Source organism: Neovison vison, chromosome 12 (assembly GCF_020171115.1).
Source record: "Neovison vison isolate M4711 chromosome 12, ASM_NN_V1, whole genome shotgun sequence".
NCBI lineage: Eukaryota > Metazoa > Chordata > Mammalia > Carnivora > Mustelidae > Neogale > Neogale vison.
Window position 1 is genome coordinate 134,501,507 of NC_058102.1, and position 14,165 is coordinate 134,515,671.

A 14,165-nucleotide genomic window follows, 5' to 3' on the forward strand; every position below is an offset into this window, starting at 1 on the left:
ATTCTTCCGATCCAGGAGCATGGAATGGTCTTCCATCTATTTGTGTCTTCTTCAATTTCTTTCATGAGTGTTCTGTAGTTCCTCAAGTACAGATCCTTTGCCTCTTTAGTTAGGTTTATTCCCAGGTATCTTATGGTTCTTGGTGGTATAATAAATGGAATCGATTCTCTAATTTCCCTTTCTGTATTTTCATTGTTAGTGTATAAGAAAGCCACTGATTTCTGCACATTGACTTTGTATCCTGTCACGTTGCTGAATTGCTGTATGAGTTCTAGTAGTTTGGGGGTGGAGTCTTTTGGGTTTTCCATATAAAGAATCATGTCATCTGCAAAGAGAGAGAGTTTGACTTCTTCATTACCAATTTGGGTACCTTTTATTTCTCTCTGTTGTCTGATTGCTGTTGCTAGGATTTCTAATACTATGTTGAATAAGAGTGGTGAAAGTGGGCATCCTAGTCTTGTTCCTGATCTCAATGGGAAGATGGCAAACTTTTTCCCATTGAGGATGATATTTGCTGTGGGTCTTTCATAGATAGATTTGATGAGGTTCAGGAATGTTCCCTCTATCCCTATACTTTGAAGCGTTTTAATCGGGAACGGATGCTGGATTTTGTCAAATGCTTTTTCTGCATCAATTGAGAGGACCATGTGATTCTTCTCTCTTCTCATATTAATTTGTTGTATCACATTGATTGATTTGCGAATGTTGAACCATCTTTGTAGCCCAGGGATGAATCCCACCTGATCATGGTGGATAATCTTTTTAATGTGCTGTTGGAGCCTGTTGGCTAGGATCTTGTTGAGAATCTTAGCATCCATATTCATCAGTGATATTGGTCTGAAATTCTCCTTTTTGGTAGGGTCCTTGCCTGGTTTGGGGATCAGGGTAATGCTGGCTTCATAGAAAGAAGAATTTGACACAGCTTCAGGAGAATAGGTGTTATTTCTTCTTTGAGGGTTTGGTAGAATTCCCCAGGGAGTCCGTCAGGGCCTGGGCTCTTGTTTTCTGGGAGGTTTTTGATCACTGATTCAATCTCGTTATTAGATATCGGTCTATTCAGTTTGTCGATTTCTTCCTGGTTCAATTTTGGGAGTTTATATTTTTCCAGGAGTGCATCCATTTCATCTAGGTTGCTAAGCTTATTGGCATATAACTGTTCATAATAACTTCTGATGATTGTTTCTACTTCCTTGGCATTAGTTGTGATCTCTCCCTTTTCATTCATAATTTTATGAATTTGGGCTTTCTCTCTTTTCTTTTGGATTAGTGTAGCCAGTGGCTTATCGATCTTATTGATTCTTTCAAAAAACCAGCTTCTAGTTTCATTGATACGTTCTACTGTATCTCTGGTTTCTCCCTCATTGTCTCAGCTCTAATCTTGATGATTTCCCTTCTTATGTGTGGAGTTGGTTTGATTTGTTGTTGATCCTCCAGTTCTTTAAGGTGTAGAGACAGCTGGTGTGTTCTGGATTTTTCAATTTTTTTGAGTGAGGCTTGGATGGCTATATATTTTCCCCTTAGGACCGCCACAAATAAATAAATAAAATCTTAAAAAAGGGAGAGGGAAGAAGAAATCTTAGAAGAGTCATATATTTCCAGGTTGTGCACTAACATTTAACCTGGCCATGAAGAATGAGTAGGACTTTATCGGAGTGAAGTGGGAATAGGGAAGACCAGGTATTTTCTGTATATGTTGAATTTGATGGAATATCCATGTAGTATATTTTCAGTAATTGGATAATAGAATACTAGGAGTTTCTAGCTGGAGATAGAGCATCAAGTTTGGAGGTGCTGATTTGAAATAAACTGATTAGAATTATTAGGCAAAGTCACAGCTTGGACAAAGATTGAGCTTGTCCATGATGGAAAACATATAGAAATAGATGAAGGCCAGTGAACAAAGCCTGGGAATACCAGTATATAAAGTGTGGATGGAGGTGTAAGACTTGGTACAGAAGACTGAGAAGTGGCTGGGAAACTTAGGAGAGGAATTAGAGGAAATGTTGTTGAAAAATTTGAAAAAAAATGTCATGGAGTATTAATTGTATCAAATAAAATCACTAAAAAAATTTGGATTTAACTTTTAAAAGTTCTTTGGTGGTAACCTTTTCAAAAGAACGATTTTTGAGTTGAATGGTCTGTTATTTATGTGACTGGTACATTTTGTGTCCAAATATGGAAAAATAACACATCAAGTAAGGTCCTTCCTAACTTTTTCTAACTGCAGTATCTACCTGGACAGGGTCAAGGGGAAATGGTCTAGCCTTGTGAGTAGACTGGCCAACATTTTTCCATAATTGTCAAAACCTAGGGGTCAAGTGTGAGGAAAAGTGTTGTCTTTCTTACCTGTTTTTTGTAGAGATAGTTGAGCTTTTCTTCAAGTCCCTGGTACATTCTCCTGGATGAATACTAGGACAAAAATCTGGAAGCAATAAGCAGGAAGCCACTGTCAGTCCCTTTCTCTGAAATGGAATCACGATGCAGCTGTATTTTGACAGTTTTAATTTTTGATCAGAAATATTTTATACAGACCAGCAGTTTGGGAGAAACTGACCTCTTTTTAAGTATTTTATTGCAGAAAACTAGTATAATATCCAGGAGGAAATATAAGGTGATATGCTGAATATACTAGTTCTCACTTGCTAGGGATTCGGTGTCAGTAAAAAACGTCAGTACTGGACTATTTTTGTTAGTGCTGTCTCTCTCCATCCTCTTTCATTTGCCTTCTTCTGATATCTCTACTTTTACTGCTCCTTTCTGAATTTCATCTGTAAAGAAAGCAGTAAGGAAAATTGTCTTGGAATCTATCACTATTGGAACACATTTCTACCATATGTATATTTCCTTCTAAGGTAACAGGCTACCCAATCTAAAATGTATTTCATATTTTGTTGTTTCTTTTGCTAAACTTCTTTGTACCTGTACCACAGTGACAGAGTTAGTGATGATGTTTAGCCAAGATTGAAAGCATTTTCTGGATTATCAGAAATTTTTACCTGATAACAGTTTTAATGTGACATGATTTTGTATTTTTTCAGAAATTGGTAAACTGTGGCTTAACAAGAATATGTGGCCAATTAGATTGACAAGTTTTTAACCATCTCTGTATATAAGATAACTCACTTTGTTTTCCCCCAAATGAGTTCTCTTGATCTCTAAAGATCAAATCCACTATTTTCAGGCTGGAGTGGATAACTCATCCTACATTTTGAATGTAGTATTTCTGAGTTTTTGAGCAGTTTGTCAACAACTGCCATTAATAGGTGAACTGTTTCTAATTCTATAAGAAATTAAGAAAATGAGTGGAAACAAAAAACTCTATAACCAATAGTGTGTTATTGTACTGTGTATGATAGTTATATATTTTTCTATAATTATCCCTTACCTTATCGATTCTTAACTACAATAGAAGTGAATTAAGCCCTATTTAGTTGCAGAAAATTTATGTGACCTTTTAGTTTTTTTATAGGAACTTTTATACTGTAGGACATATTGGTAATCATCAGAATTCTCTTTTTTTCCCAATTAAAATAAAATTGTTGATTGTTTCACATTATTTTCTGACATTTCATTTATTCCTTTTATGCCTTTATTCAAATGGATATAGAAATACAGCAGTCTCCCAGGCAAATACTAAGAAAAACAGATTCAAGGAAAGGTGTTCTGTGAAATAACCTTCTAACTGTAATCGTGTCTTAAAACATCAACCTTAATCATAAAAATTGCATATGATGCATTGGTATTAGAGGCTCCCAAAATGACACCCAGATGTGGTTATTCACTGGAAGAACTCACATGTCTCAGCAAATTTGTATGCATGCCTGTGGTTTATTATGGTGAAATGATACAAAGCAAAATCAGCAGAGAAAAGGTGCATGGAGTAACGTCTAGAGGAAGTCAAGTGCAGGCTTCTAAGAATCCTCTGCCTATGGGTGTGCTAAATTCCTCCAGCATTAAATCACAACAGCTCATGTGAGATGTTGTCTGCCAATACAGGAATCTTATAGATACTCAGTGCCTGAAGTTTTCTTTCTTTTATTTTTTTTAAAGATTTTATTTATTTATTTGACAGAGAGAAATAACAAGTAGGCAGAGAGGCAGGCAGAGAGAGAGAGAGAGAGAGGGAAGCAGGCTCCCTGCTGAGCAGAGAGCCCGATGCGGGACTCGATCCCAGGACTCTGAGATCATGACCTGAGCCAAAGGCAGCGGCTTAACCCACTGAGCCACCCAGGCGCCCGCCTGAAGTTTTCTTTAAGTGATAATCATGTAGGCATCTTCTCCCTAGCATATATCAAAATTTTGGTTCCCGGAAGCAAATCAAGTAATAAGTACTTGATAAATCACCTGGTTTGTACCAACACTTAGCAGTCTCAATGGATACCTTTTGTTTTTTTCCTTCACAGTAAATAGACCTTATTTTTGACAGCATTTTCAAGTTCATTGCAAAATATAGCAGAAAGTACAGGGAGTTTCCATTTACCGCATGTTCCTCTTCACACGTAGCCTTTCTTGTTGTTAACATCCTGAACCACAGTGGTACATTGTTATATTTATATTAGCTCATCTTTATCATCCACAGTCCATAATTTACATCAGGGTTCATTCTTGGTGTTATACATTCTATGGGTTTTAACAAATGTGTGATGACATGTATCTATCATGTGGTATCACATAGAATAGTTTCACTGCCTTAAAAGTTCTCTGTGCTGTGCCTGTTCCCCTTGTCACAACCCTTATCTCCTAACTTAAAAAGTTTTACTTTTACCAGAATGTCATCTAGTTGCAATCATACAGTGGATATCTTCTTGAATGTTTAAAAAATTAAAATTCCGAGGTAATTGAATATAGTGATTCAAGATAATCTTTGTCCTTTGTTATGTTCATCAGTGTAGGATCTGATGACATATGCCTTACAGACTGAAAAAGTGTGATTTCTACAGACGTTTGTCACATAGTGGGGAAGGTTGAGAACAATGACGTCATATCCTGCTACCTAGCACTAATCTTTGGTACCATTCTGGTCTAAGAGGTGGATCCAGATAGACTCTCCAGCAATGAAAGTAGGTTGTCTCAAGAGGTTATACTTTATAGAACCAGAATCACTAAAATCGCTAAAAGCTTTTATATTTACCTTGCAATTGGAAATAAGACCAGAGAGAGTCTGTTTACTATATTTTTTTTTAAATTTATTTATTTGACAGAAAGAAATCACAAGTAGGCAGAGAGGCAGGCAGAGAGAGAGGGGGAGGCAGGCCCCCGCTGAGCAGAGAGCCCGATGCGGGGCTCGATCCCAGGACCCTGAGATCATGACCTGAGCTGAAGGCAGAGGCTTTAACCCACTGAGCCACCCAGGTGCCCCTGTTTACTATGTTTTGCCATGCTGCAAAGTAGCGTGGCTGTAGACCAAACTTTGTGATGAGGTGTTTCACCCCAAACTTAACAGCCCCTGCTGGAGAGCTGGAGAAGTTCTGTTGTGTTACACCAAAATAAGTATAGTCTCTTTTAACTGCACCTCATAGTGAAAGTCCTGAAGAATTTAGAAGAATCCTGACATTGTCAGTCTATGATGATGATTGTGCTAATGACACGATTTTCTGTCAGTCTCAAGGGTTTGGTTAAAATTGTGGTCATTATAAATATCCACTTGTAGGTATCAAATTCTGATGGATACCATTCTTTTCTTCCATTTGGTAAATGTAGAGGAGAAAGTAAGATTTCTTAGTGAGTTAACTGCCTACCAATAGTATAATTAATATTCACTCCAGTGTGGTTGCCAGGTATGGTCCCGAAGAATACTTTTTAACACATCAGTCTTACACTTTGAATATTCTGTATTTTTCTGTTGTTGATTTAAAATGTACTTTGCTTTTTTCTCTAGTGGCGAATAAGACTTTTGAAGAAGACTCTTTAAGCAGGTAGGATTTTTGTGGATTTTTTTTTTTTTTTTTACAAATTCTGTGTTAACAAGGGAATGCAGAGCAAAGCATTTATTGAGAGTTCTATTGTGTGCTAGGCACTATATTATATGCTTGACATTTACTTTACTTATATAGTCATTACAATAGCATCACAAAGTAGATGTGCTATTACAGCCTATTTTTTAATGAATTAGTCTTCTGTGGTTCAGCAATGTTGATTAATTGACCTATGATCCTATAGTTAAAGAGTAGCAGACCCAGAAACTGCCACTGCTGGTAACAAGAGCTTGAACGCTGTGAATTTTCAGTCTTAGAGGGGGCCACGGTGCCCCCCATGAGGCATAAGAAACTAGTCAGTTACTCACAGTTTGAAAATTCTTGCAGTGATGATGACTTTTTTTCCGCAACCACACCTTTGAATAAGAAGCCCAGAACAGCACCAAAGGAGTTAATACTAGAAACAAGGAAACTGAAACTGAAGAATCTCCAGAAAGAAGATATCCCACTGCAAGAGAAAACCCCTAAAAAAGGATGGCTTTAGGTGAGGAACTCTACCAGCGAGACTTAGAAGTGGCGCTAGCTTTATCAGTGAAGGAACTTCCAGCCGTCCCCATTGATGTGGGAGAGGCTCGAGACAGAAAAATGTGCCAAAAATGCCAAAAAAAAAATGTGGCAGCAGCGAAATTGGGACAATGACTAATCCATCTCTCCGATTGCAGTGTAGCCAGTGATGATTTAGATTGGGATAAGCTTACCGAGGGAGATGATGTGTGCGGTGCTCAAGGGAAAAGAAAAGCAGCATCAAAAGCTGTGGTACAGCAGAGGAAGAGTCTTTCGGAAGGCAGTCATGGCGGTAGTGCTGAGAACTCTGAACCAAGCCACTGGTGGAGAGTCTGAGGATGAGTCTGATTTTAGGGAGAGTGAAGATGATGATGCGAACTTCACTCTGGGAGAAAATAAAGTGGAAGAAATTAAAAGGAAAGAAGTGAAGGTAGAAATCCCCAGTTGAAAAAAAGGAGAAGAAACCTACATCCAAACGTGATCCAAAGTCACTTTGGAAGTGACTTCAGGAGACTGTGCTCCAACTGCCCTGAAATCAGAATCTCAGCCTTCACCAAAAAAGGCTTTATCAGTGAAGAGGCCATTCGGAAACCATTACAAATATGCAAACCTTCAGCTGGAAGCAGAAAACCTAAGTAGATGCCACCAGTGCTGTCTGGAAGCAGCAGCAGCAGCAGCAGCAACAGCAGCAGGAGCCCACTGGCAGGGGTGTCTGTTACGTCTTCAAATCAGAGTCTCTGCCTGGCTTGCCCAGATTAGCACAAGTGAAACCTTTGCATCCAAATGCTGCTAGTAGCTGAGTGTGGTTGTCAACAAAGGTTTGATTAAGAGAATAAGAGTTTTACAAGTGTGTTTATATTTGAATTGTGTTTCTGTTTAAGGAGGGTATCATAATATAAAGGAATCCTTTAACGTAAAAAAAAAAAAATGAGTAGTAGACCCATGATTTGACTGTCAGCCTGCGTGACTCCCACATTGATTCTTTTGTCCCTTAGCAGCACTGGGGTTAAGCTACAGATCCTAGTCAGGTCAACTCTAGATCAAATTTAGTTATGTGTTTATTGATTTAGAGTTTTCCTCAGAAACCAGGTTAGTCCAAGCATTTGTCCTAATATATTTGACAACTAGTGATAACTAGGGGTAATTAGTGCAGTGGCAACTAGTCTCTTGTTTTTACTGTCAAAGATTTTAGGATGGCTCTCATTATCTATGGCCATAGTACCTAGCTTTTACATAAGCAAGACCTAATCAGGCAAGTTCTTAGATATAGAGATGTCTGCTCTCCTTGAGATGAATGCTTTTTCCAGAAGTGATGGATATGTAATCTAGGTGTAGGCCATGATACATTAATTAATTTTATCATCTATTTAGAGGATATTTCTAAATGATTCCTGTTTACTGACTTCCCCGTCTAGTTTTCCCTTTAGGCTAGTTCCTTTGACCAGTTCCTTGAAGTTTTTTTCTTTTTTTGTAGATGTTTTTTCCTTTTCTCCATTGACTTTTCTTGTTCTTTTTTTTTCTTTCTTCTCTGCTTTTCTTGGTGTTTTCTTTTATTCCATTAACTTTTCCCCTTTCTGCCAGCTAAGTATTTTCTGGTTTTCTATAGACAAAATCAAAAGCACATAGAATTTCAGGATTTTAGGGCATCTTAGAGATGAATTAATCAAAATGCCCTCTGGTACTACAACCTGTGTTTAACATCCTCACCAAGTGATTATTTAAATGGAGAATTTGAAATGCAAAAGAGATTAAAGTGACTTACTTGGATATGATAAGTGACAGAAATGAGATTTACATTCAGGTTTTTTCCTTTTTTTCTCATCTTAATAGGTGAATGTTTTAATAATAGAAAGATGGGGAGTGGGTCTAGTGAACACAGTGAAGGTACGTAAGGAAGGTATTGGCAGGAGAGGTCGAGTTTCAAGAATAACAACACTGGGTTGGATAGGAATAAGAATTTTAGAAAGGATGTCAGAATATTTGGGCTTATGATAAGTTAGATCAAGATGTATTACAGAAATGAAGGATACACACACACAGAAAGGAATGAAGGACACAGGATATTGGGAGTTGTTTAGAAAAGCATATTAAAATAGAGGTTTCAGGAGAATCATGAGCAGTTTTTTTTTGTTGGTTGGTTGAATTGAATGAACTAGCATACTTCAGGTTTTCTGTTGAGAGGTATTAAAATCATTTGAGCCACGGGGAAGGCTTTTTACAGCATATAGGAATGCGATACCATCTACTTCCAGCCCAATCTTGGCTTAGATCCTCTCGAGTAATGGGGGAATGGAGATTTGGAACTACACAGATATATGGCCCAAGGTAGGGGTCTCCTCACTCCACCTCTTTTTCTAATTCTCTGATGTCCTTCCCATGTACATGTAGGGTTTGGTGGGCTAGGACTGGCTGTCAAATCAGTAACAGAGCTTCATTTGGGTAGTTGGTAACATGTCTACATTGAGATGATTACATGGATGACTGAAAGTCTGTTTAGCTTGTCCTCCAGGAGCAGGAAATGGCTCCTGCTCTTGGCCATTTGATGCTATGCTTGTTTTGGGAATCTGCTTTCATAGGCTAAAGAGGGTACCACTGAGCCCTACAAAAGAATGATCTAAGAGCTCACAGAAAGAAAATATTAGGCCGTGTATAGGGAAATAGAGGTACAGCTACCAGGAGTCTATTTTTATAGCAGTCTCTCTTCCTGGGTATCTCAGTGCTTATGAAGGCTATTAAGGTCTTGCTAGTTCTTATAGACCTAAATAAGGCAGAACCTGTGTAGGGAAAAAGTTGGACCCTATAGTTTTTAATCTCTCTGGGAACAGTATTCCCACTAAGAACATAAATTTGTTCTTTAACATGTGTATATTTGTTTGTTTATTTATTTAAATTGAAGCATAGTTGATCCATAATGTTATGTTGTGTTTCAGGTGATTTAAGAACTCTGAATGTTACACCATGCCTACCACAAGCGTAGCTACTATCTCTTACTGCATGATGCTATTACAGTACCCTTGACTGTATTCTGTATGCTGTACTTGTATCCCTGTGACTTACTATAACTGGAATCCTGAACCTCCCATTCCCCTTTACCCACTTTGTCCATCTTCCCATCCTGTTCTCTTTTGGCGATACAGAATTCTCTGTATTTCTGGATCTGTTTCTGTTTATTTTTGCTTTTACTCTCTTGCCTCAGGAGCAGTAAAAGCAAAAACAAACTGTTGGGACTGCATCAAAATCAAAAGCTCTACACAGTGAAGGGATCAATCCACACAATGAAAAGGCAACCTATGGAATAGGAGCAGATATTTGCAAATGACATAGCCAATAAAGGGTTAGTATATACAAATAAAAAGAATCGATAGAGCTCAGCACCCAAAACACAACCCAATTTAAAAATTATCAGAAGACACGAACAGACATTTTTCCAAAGAAAACACACAATGAACAACAGGCACCTAAGAAGATACTCAGCATCACTCATTATCAGGGAAATGGAAATCAAAACTACAATGAGATACCACTGCCTACCTGTCAGAATGGCTAAAATAAAAAACATAAATAACAGTGTTGGCAATTATGTGGAGAAAAAGGAATCCTCTTGGATTATCGGTGGGAATGCAAACTAATGCAGCCACCGTGGAAACAGTATGGAGTTTCCTCCAAAAGGTAAAAACTGAACTACCCTACAATCCAGTAATCACACTATTGGGTATTTATCCCCCAAAATATGAAAATACCGATTTGAATGGATACATGTACCCCTATGGTTACTACAGCATTAGTTACAATAGTCAGCCCGAGTGTCCATTGATAGATGGATGGATAAAGAAGTGGCACATATATATACAATGGAATATTCAGCCATAGAAAAGAATGAAATTTTGCCATTTGCAGTGAAATAGAGGGAACTAGAGAGTATTATGCTAAGTGGAGTTAAGTCAGAGAAAGACAAATACCATATGACTTCACTCACATGTAGAATTTAAGAAACAATAGAAATGAGCAAAGAAAAAAAACAACAAAAAACGAGAGACAGACAACCAAGAAACTGACTCTTAACCATAGAGAACAAGTTGATGGTTACCAGAGGGGAGATGGGTGGGGGAACAGATGAAATAGGAGCTAGGGGTTAAGGAATGCACTTGTCGTGATGAGCACTTGGTGATGGAATTACCAAATCATTATATTGTATACATGAAATAATGCAGCACTGTGTGTTAATGATACTGGAATTAAAATAAAATCTTAATAACAAAAACAGAGGCTAAAGTTCAATTACATCAAGAAACTTCATTCAATAAATAAATAGATGACTTTTCACTTGATTCTTCTTTTTCATTAACTTGTTTTTGTTGTATATTTTTGCTCTAAAGTATTTCCGTTAAACCTGGTGATGATAATGCTTCATGGCCTACATCAGATGATGAAGACTTAAGTTTGAATATGAAGGTAATGTACTCTCTTGCGAAATTAATTTTTCTGCTCTGAATGTAGTTTTGTGTATTATTTACTCCTAAAATTTAGCAGTGGCCTGCCTATCATCATTTTATGTTTGAAGTGGAAAGTTGGTCAGAACAAACCATTTTATAGAAATATGACAAGTTGAATTTTTTTTTTAACACTGTTAAATATCAAAGGTAGAAAGAATGGGCTGGAAATATATAATGACGGGAAAATTATATTGGGAAAAGCTTTCCCATGATGGAGGAAATATGACATTTGGTCAAGGATAAGGATTCTTACTCTGAGTTTTAAATGATCTTATCATGACTTTTCTTTTCCTTTCTCTTTTTCTCTTTATCTATCTCTTTTCTTCTAACGTGGCTTTTATAATACTCATGCCTAAATGAATCTTCAGTGGACCCAGTTATTTATTACAGATTGTTTTTTCTTGGACATTTTTTATTTTGGTAGCATACAGTTTTATGAAAGAAGTTTTTTTTTCGCTATTTCTATCCCTTGTTCTACATTTAGACCAAAATAAGATTGGAAATTGAGGAAATTTAGAAATTTAAATTTCCTAAATTTATATTGCAAAGGCATTCTACTGTGTTTTCAAAATAATTCCATAAAGAGTATAGTTAAAACTCTTTATCTAAGTGAAGAATACATGTTTTGCCTAAAATAATAATTAACACTAGAAGCAGAGGCTTTTCATACCCATATGGTAAAATGTCTATTTTCAGAAATCTTTTATATTAGTTTTTTTAAAATATCTACTCATAATCTTTGTATCAGATTCTAAGATTCAAACTTCTATTCACTTTATATTTCTTTAAATATTCATGTTAAAGCTCCTGCATCATTATAAGCTATTGGGTGTTAGGAAACATAATTGTGCATCTCCTGGAACACCTAGAATAAAACCTTGCTTGAAGAAGCAATTTTAATATTTTTTGAATGTGAATTAATGAGCAGACAGATGGAATTCTGTATAATGGAATGTTATAAGTAATGTAATGTGCATAATGTGTCATAATTAAATATAAAAATTTTTTTAAATACATAATTTAAAAATTTATATTCCCTTTTCATGTTTAGGATTTATAAGTGCAAATGAATTATGTTGAGGAAATAAATAAATGAGAAAGAAGCTTACAATCTATTTTTTACTATCCTTTAATTGTGAGCTTAGAATTTTAGATAGAGAGTCTATCTTTTTTCTCCTGTATTTTTTTCCTGCTTTGTTGAAGATTATTTGACCATAGAATTGAGGGTCCATATATGGACTCTATTCTGTTCCACTGGTCTATGTGTCTGTTTTTGTGCCAGTTCCATGTGTTCATCATCATTAGCCATCAGAGAGATTCAAAGCAAAAACACATTGAGATACCAACTTACACCAGTTAGAATGGCCAAAATCAACAAGACAGTAAACAACAAGTGTTGGAGAAGATGTGGAGAAAGGGGAACCTTCTTACAGTGTTGGTGGGAATGCATGTTGGTGCAGCCACTTTGGAAAACTGTGCTACCCGATGACCCTGCAGTTGCACTGCTGGGTATTTACCCCAAAGATACAGATGTAGTGAAAAGAAGGGCCATCTGTACCCCAACGTTCATAGCAGCAATGGCCACAGTCGACAAACTGTGGAAAGAACCAGGATGCTGTTCAGCGGAATGGATAAAGAAGATGTGGTCCATATACATTATGGAGTATTATGCCTCCATCAGAAAGGATGAGAACCCAACTTTTGTATCAACATGGACGGGACTGGAGGAGATTATGCTGTGTGAAATAAATCAAGCAGAGAGAGTCAATTATCATATGGTTTCACTTACTTGTGGAGCATAAGAAATAACATGGAGGACATAGGGAGATGGAGAGGAGAAGGGAGTTGAGAGAAATTGGAAGGGGAGAAGAACCATGAGAGACTATGGACTCTGAAAAACAATCTGAGGGTTTTGAGGGGGCGGGGCGTGGGAGGTTGGTTGAGCCTGGTGGTGGGTATTAAGGAGGGCACGTATTGCATGGAGCACTGGGTGTGGTGCATAAACAATGAATTTTGGAACACAGACATCTCTCATAATCCTCACCCCATGAGAAAATGTAGGCTAGTAAATGGCAGAACTGAGATTTGAATCTACATTTGAATGATTCCAAAACCCATGTTCTTTGTGTAATGGTTCTCATTTGACAATGGTGAATATTATAGTTATTTTACCAAATGTGTTATTTGTAATCCTTAATACTATTAATTTTTTTTTCCAGAATACCTCAAAACCAAACTTAAGAAAACTAATGAATGCTTCTCAGCTTTTCAAGAACTGTAAGCTGTTTGAAGACTGGTTATGCACTGATTTTTGTCCATTCTTGTGTTGTCACTTGAAATTACAGATATTTTCATATACTCTTTATTTTGTTTTTTTACTAAGTGGAAATAGAACTTGGCCTTGTATCACTGGGAGATAAAACTTTATTTGAGGATGATCATTCTGAAAACAAATGTGAAGATACAGTTGGTGTTCCTTCCAAACCATCTGTTGACATCTGTGACTCTTCTCCTCCTGCTTTGCCATCACCTGATTCTATTCTAAAACCTCCTTTCACATTGTTAGGCCTTGGTCCTTCAAAGGTAAGTTGTTTCATTTTAAACTTTTCCCCTATGTTTTTTTCATATTTTATCCTCTTGATCCTTCTAATGAAAGGAATCTTAGGAAGAAATGGAAGTCCTCAAGATCATAAGAGAAAACAGTGTCATACTGGTAGAGAGGTAATTGGATTGAGATTTATAAAGGTTGGTGGGAGTGAACAGTTCTTAGGTATGCCATTATGGAAGGAAAGAATTACAGAGCAACTGGAAAGAACAGCTATAGATGGAATATGAAGATGAGGGAGGAGGTGAAGGGAAAGAATTCATTTAAGAAGGGCTAGATGACTGTAAAGCTTGCAGAGTTGAGAGAGATTATTATAAAAACACAATAGCAGTTGTGGGGCTACGGGAGAGCAGATACTCTACATTATAAAATATGGTAGAAATTATTTTAAGTGCAAATTAAGAAAACGAAGACAGGTAATAAAAAAAATGCTCACTCCTCTGAATGACTTACAGTTTATTTCTATGAAGAAGTGGAAGAAAATTTTATTCTTTCTTTTCAGTTGATAAGGTGTGATATTGTATATTTAATTTAGCAAAACCTGTGTTTATAGATAATGCAAAGTGAAATCTGTTTTAGGCCTTAATC

General features: G+C 36.8%; 1 protein-coding gene and 1 pseudogene across 1 annotated transcript in view; both read left to right on the forward strand.

Moving 5' to 3' along the window:
- Positions 1-14,165, forward strand: part of LOC122891044 (ankyrin repeat domain-containing protein 26-like) — a 260,505-nt gene that overhangs the window by 140,100 nt on the left and 106,240 nt on the right. The window lies entirely within an intron of this gene.
- LOC122892083 lies at positions 6,116-7,345 on the forward strand (annotated as a pseudogene).